We start from the raw sequence: 6,795 nt of genomic DNA on the forward strand, positions 1-6,795 counted from the left end.
AAATTTTGTAATAAAGTTGTAAAGTCTCTGCATTTTGTGGTCGCAGAGTGTGAAGATGTCATGAGTCATAAAGGGTTGTCTTCCCTTATTTTTTAAAGTGTAAAGTCAGCTATAAAGATCCACCCATGGTCCACGGACCATGGGATTTTATAAAAGGAGCTAAGTAAGTAAGATCTAAGTAGTTAGAAGCCTTTAGCGAAGAATGGAGTGCAGATTCTTGATAGTGAAGTCCAAGTGTTTCTGGTCTTAGCATAGGTCGAGGTTCTGTAACTAAGTGCACAGAGGCCTAGGGTAGAAGTCCACAGCTAAGTGCGCAAACCCCTGTAGCTGTATGCGAAGGGTAGATAGAGTCTGTAATAATATGAAGATAGCAATAAAGAGAAGTATTCTACAATTTCTATGTATCCATTTCTTTTTAATGAATATGGTTATATTCCGTTTCAGGTTTAATTTACAATGTTGATGTGATGCGCGAATGTATGTGACTATATTAACTAATTGAATTCAGGTAAGAATATCTATTTGTGTGTTGCTAACTGTGATTGTTTAGTAAGATAAGTAATACACTTGGGATAACTTGGGAACCTATACAACCTACTCTCATAGCAGCGCGAAAGTACCTGGATCGCGGGTTAAGGTTGCCCGAAGGTCAATCGTACTCCTTCGCGAAGGTATTGAAGGGCGAAACAGAGCCCTAGAACGTAGCGAGCTGCATGAAAGTAGGAATAGAGGATATAAACCGACATCACGGCCATCTCAAGGTGTGGAAACTTGGTTCCAACATCCCCCCATACTACTTCAGTGAAACTTCAGTCCGCACACTGTAGGCTAATGTCGAAAGAGCGAGTAGTGTAGAGATTTGTTTGGCTAACCAACATTGAACCTAGGTCAGGCCCCACATAGCCAACAGGCCCCCAACACAAATATTGTAACTCGCCCCCGAGTCACTTTGCTGGTGCAGAGATCTTACTGCGGAGACCTCCCAACTCTACTTGTGCTACTACAATCTTAGTCGCGCTCTACGTGGCTGCCTGTTTGATCTTCTCCAACAACTACTCTGTTGCTGGTCTTGCACTGTCTTCCTTGATCTTTTGTTGTGTTCTTTGTAGGCTTGCCAACTTCTCCTCAATGTTAGCGGAGATAACATAGGCCTCACCCAACCAAGGCCCCAATCTGGCCTTGAGGACCGCCTCTTTCCTCTACACTGCTTCCACCTATTCAAGCAATTGTTTTGCCTCATGCAGCATGGCCAATCGATGTGCTATAGCAACAGTGCACGTCGTCGCTCTTGCTTCATCACAACGCTAATGCAATTTATGGGCTTCTGTGTTTAAACTCTACAGGTTAGGATCTTCCTGGAACGTCATGACTACCTCCATAGATTGCTTGAAAAGCGTGGTGCACTCCACCACCACGGCATCCACTTCTACAACTCCATCCTTTACAGTGGCTCGACGTTGTTCTTTGACCTCTGAAGGAGTTGAAGGCTATGACTTCAACTCTAGCTCTGTAATTTTCAAGTTGAGTTCAAACTGAACCTTGCCCACTTCCTTCTTCGCGCCACACACACTTGCAACCAACTTCCTGATCTTCGCCTCCAACAACACCTCCTTTGGGATATGCAGTTCAGCGACTGTTCTGCATGCCTCGACCACCATGGCTGCAGTGTGTTCATTTTGTGCCTAAACTTTCTTCCATGGTTCCAACACTGATGATTTCTCTGCGAACATCTATTCATTGTTGAATTTAAACTCTCTTATCATGCTCAGCACGCACTACTCCCGAGCCTTAACTTCTGCTATCACACATGCTTACAATTTGTGAAAAAAATCATTGTGGAGCGTGGCCAGGTTGAGGACAATATTCTTCAAAGTGCTAACAATAGCCTTGTTAGCAGCCGCCTCTACGCTCAAAGCTCCATCAAGCAGCACAAATGGACAAAGATCCATTGACTAAACCATCTCTGTTGCTTGAGTGGTCCCCGACGCAAAACTTGTGGATGGAGCATTGCTTTGTCCTACACCTACCTAGATTTTGGTTGTCTGGATCTACATCTCACACAGATCCTTCTATATGGTGATCAGTACCTGATTCTGTTGTTGCTCAAACTGCTGCAGCAATTCTGCTATTGTATCCTGCACCTTGTTTCCAATTTCATCCAAGTCTCCATCCGTCAACATAATTGAATCTAGCGACAACTTGGTGGCTTTCTAATTATTTCGTTGTCCTTCCTTTTCCTGCTCCCTCTACCGCTTTACTCGAAAGGGAGTCCTCTCCTGCTAATCTCTGGCGCCCTACTCTAATCGCTCTTCTTTCTCCTTTTGGGGTGAAGAAGACTTCTGACTTCTTTTGGAATCGTGTTCTTCCTGTTCTACCTATTCCTTTGCAGCACGCTCCGCTTCTACGCGGACCTTTTCCTTGACCTCTTTCTTCCTCTTCTCAGCTAACCACTGAACCTTCTACTTGGAAGCTTCCTTTTTCTTCTTCTCCGTGGACTTTCTAGTCCCTATAGCTAGGTCAGAAGGAGAGTGCCATTCTGTTGGCCAACGCTTCATGACCTCTTCAATAGCATCATCCATAGTAAGGTATGGTTGGTTGAACCATTTCTGCTCGAGGTCCTTTCGCACCTGGATGTAGACATGGTGGAAGTCTACTTTCAACTCCATGTACCTCGAAAGCTGCTCCAACATGGTTGGTGACAATAGCAGCTTCTGGTTGATGGCCATGTGAATGCTTTCCTCCATTAGCACCCAAAAGACTTTTCTCTCTGTGACCCATGCAACATCTTTGGTGGCTCGGAGAATTGCAAACTTGGCAGCTTCTGGTAAATCCTTCTCCACTGGAGGAAAATTGTTGTCCTCCAGTAAATCCCAGGTGATGATCATATCGAAAGCAACAACCACGAATAGTAAAATGTCTTATTGTCATTTTGTGCCTCTTTGTAGTTTACGAGGAACTCACTGCACAAGTAGTGCACCCAGTTGAATTGTACACCCTCCGCGCACTGAGCTACTAATAGTGGGGCACCCACAATAGGTTTAGCAACCCTGACTTGTTGAGTCCGTGAATCCATTCCACCGGCTCCAACCGATGACACCAGATTCTTTGTAGAAGACCCTATGCATGAAGGTGTCGGTAGCAAGGTGGGGGAACCACTCGTGGTCTACCAAATCCCAATCTTCGAGATTTAAGTGCCGGATCCAGGCCAAGTTCGGGATCCGAGCCAAGTGTAGACCTTCAAAGGTAATATTTTCCAACAACAGAGGTGTGTTGAGGAGGAACTGTCCTACATCTGGGTCCTTCAGGGCCTTCACCTTTCCCTTGTGTAGAGGGATAGACTTTGCCAGCCTAGAAATAGGGTCCACCCCCTTAATGTTGATATCTTTCACCCCCTCCTCAACCTTTAGATCTGCCACCTTCCCCTTCTCCTTTGCACTCAGCTTTTGCTTTCTCTGAGCTTGTGTAGTTGCATGCTTCCTCAATGACTCGCACACTGGCATTGACTTCTTTTGTTTATCCTTCTTTGCCTTAGGGACCTCTCTCCTCAGCATAGGTTTCGGCCTAGGCGACCTCAACGTCATAGGCACTGCTGTTGGGACCTCCATATTCATCATTTCTAGAGTAGCTCCCTCAGAGGCAACAACTCCCCCAGTACTTGCAGCTTCTACGGGACCTCATCCTAACATGATAATGTGAATAAGCTTTTTGTCTGACTCGGGATACTAATCAAAAATGGGGCTTGGGAGAAAATCCTCAAAGAACTCACAGTTCATGTGTAACAAACATCACAACACAGAAATTCTCAGAATGCAAAGTGTTTTTTGATGGATGGCCAAATGTAATTTATAAGTGAATTCAAATTCAAATTCAACCATTCCCCCCAAAATTCATCCATAAATGCTAGATTGGCAGAATATTTCCAAATATTTAACTCTCAAATTCAACCTTAAATGGCTTAAATTCTGCCCCCCCCCCCCGCTCCTCTTAACCATCTTCTCACTATCAAATCATGAACAGTGATGGTAACGGTCACTTTCTGGCTGCACTGTGTGGTCTCCACCCCTATAGCGTAGCTCCCTTCGCACTTCTTCTGGTACTGTGACACCCTCCTATTTCACACAGACCTCTTATGGCATAGCTCTACAGCCCAGGCAATGTAGTTTATAGTCCCACGCCTCCTTGCAGCTACCTGGAGCACTAAGACTATGTTACCGTCATGTAGTCATTCAGCTAGATCCCCGATGTATGGCTTCAATCGGCTTCCATTTACCTTTCCTGGAAATGGATCTCCATTCAATTTCATGAGATAAACTACTCCACCATCGGTAATCTCTTTGATAATGTATGGCCCCAGCTAGTGCATCTGAAATTTTCCAGGAAACTTATCAAAATTACTGTCATATAACAAAACTGAATCATTTACCTTGAGGGTGCGCAGTTTGATGTGCCAATCGTGCCAAGATTTTTCACGTTCCTTCTGAACCTGCAGATGGAATCCAGCCAAAAATCTATCCTCCTCGAGCTTTGTCAGTTGTGCGATCCTCTCTTCTAAAGCCTTGTGGTTCACCATTCCTATGAAAGCCGCTATGTGTAGACTAGGCATAATATACTCCATAGGCATCACAGCCTCTAAGCCACAGACCAACCGAAACGGTGTCTGACCAGTAAGCTTCTTACAGGTAGTTCTATAAGTCCATAACATAGCTGGTACACACACGTCCCAATCATTCATCTGTGCATTGCAAACTTTTGTCAACGCGTTCTCCAATACCATATTAAACGCTTCAACCATCCCATTGGCCTGAGGATGATATGGTGTACTCTTCTAATGATAAACTTGGAATTCTTCTGTTAGCGCGTTGATCGTTTCATTAAGGAAATGTGTACCATGATCACTCATTAAAATCTTCGGGCAACCAAACCTAGTCAACACATATTCAAACATAAATTTTGTTGTTGTTGCCCCTGTATAGTCCTTTACAGGTTGTGCCTTTGCCCATCTGGTCAAATATTCGGTTGCAGTGATGATATATCACACACCTGTCTTCTTGCCTAGAGGCTGAATTGGTCCTACAAAATCAATTGCCCATTTCTCAAATGGATGCAATGATACCTGTGGATTCAAAGGTAGCTCATCCCTCCATGCTGGCTTACCGATTCTCTGACATGCATCGAACGCCCTACAATATTCTTTGGAATCCTTATGCAGTGTCGACCACCACAACCCAATGCGTAAAATATTCTGCGTTGTTTCTTTTCTTGCATAATGGCCTCCCACAGATCCTCAATGAGCTTCAGCTAGGCTACTGTTCCATTCAAAATTAGGCACATAGCATCACAGTATCTCGCCCGATCCCATCTTATACAAGTGACCTGCAATAACAGAAAAATCTGCCACGCGCACAACCAATTCCTTCTTCTGTTGACTCATGTATCCTTCTGCAGCCATTTTCGTATTTAGGAAGTGGATAATGTTTGCAAAGTGATTGTCTGCTACACACACCACAAAGAGCTGCACATTAGGCAACCCTTTTTCTAAATTGGTAGGCTCCTCTCCTGTTTCAATGTGTGACAGATGATCTGGTCCTGCATTCAATCACCCTAGCTTCACAATTACTTCGAAATCATACTACTGAAAGAACAACAACCATCTACATATTTTCCCCGCAACACAGGCTTGTTGACTAGGTACTTTAATGTAGAGTGGTCTATATACATCTTGAAGTTTCCACCTAGCAGGTAATGTCTGAACTTCTGGAGTGCATACACCATAACCAACCCTTCAAACTATGTCGTCCAGTAATTCTTTTTAGCCTTAGATAGCTTCCTGCTCGCAAATGATATAGGGAGATCCAATTCTCCCTCACTGTCCTGTGTCAGTACTACTCCCAGTGCAATACATGAAGCATCCACATGCACATGAAATTCCTTCTTCCAATCCAGGAAGACTAGGATAAGTGCGATGACCATTTTCTCCTTCAATACATCCAGACTTCGTTGACATTCTTCATCCCAAAAAAATTTAGCGTCCTTTTGTAATAGCTTTTCCATCGACACAGTAATATGGGCATATATCTTGATGAACTTCCGATAGTATCCAGTATGACCCAGTGTTGCACACAACTATTTAACACTCCTTGGTGCCTCCAAATTAATGATAACTGTGATATTAGTAGGGTCCACCATTAATCCTTGTCTGCACACTACATGACCCAACAATATTCCAAAAGGGATGAAAAATAAGAACTTCTTCAACTTTAGAGTGATCTGATACCTCCGGAACCTATCTAGCATCAAGCGCAAACTAGCTACATGGCGTTTTACCAGCCCAAACACTATCCAATCATAAAAATATACCTACAAAAACTTGTGAATGAACTCTTTGAACGCCGCAATGACTACACGTGAGAAGATTGTAGGTGAATTCTTAAGTCCAAAAGGCATTACTATATACTGAAAGATCCCCACTCAATTGCAAAGGTAGTCTTACTCTTGCCTTCTGGTGCGATCTTTATCTAATGGTACCCAGAGAACCCATCAGTGAACGAATATGATTCCTATCCTCCAACATTGTCCAATACCTCATCTATGAATGGAGTTGGGAAAGTACCATGAATGCAGGCATCGTTGAGCTTCCTGAGATCTACATGAATTCTGATTTCGTCCTTTTTCTTCTTTTCCTAAACTACCATTGGACTCAGCCAATCAGATTCCTCTACTGGTTCAATAATACTTGCTGCAAGCATCTTGTTCAACTCCAAGCAAACCTTTTCCCTGTACTTGGGGTTAAGACGA

Source organism: Pinus tabuliformis, chromosome 5_1, assembly GCF_031772625.1.
Source record: "Pinus tabuliformis cultivar Carrire ecotype Pingquan chromosome 5_1, CPIR1, whole genome shotgun sequence".
NCBI classification, from domain to species: domain Eukaryota; kingdom Viridiplantae; phylum Streptophyta; class Pinopsida; order Pinales; family Pinaceae; genus Pinus; species Pinus tabuliformis.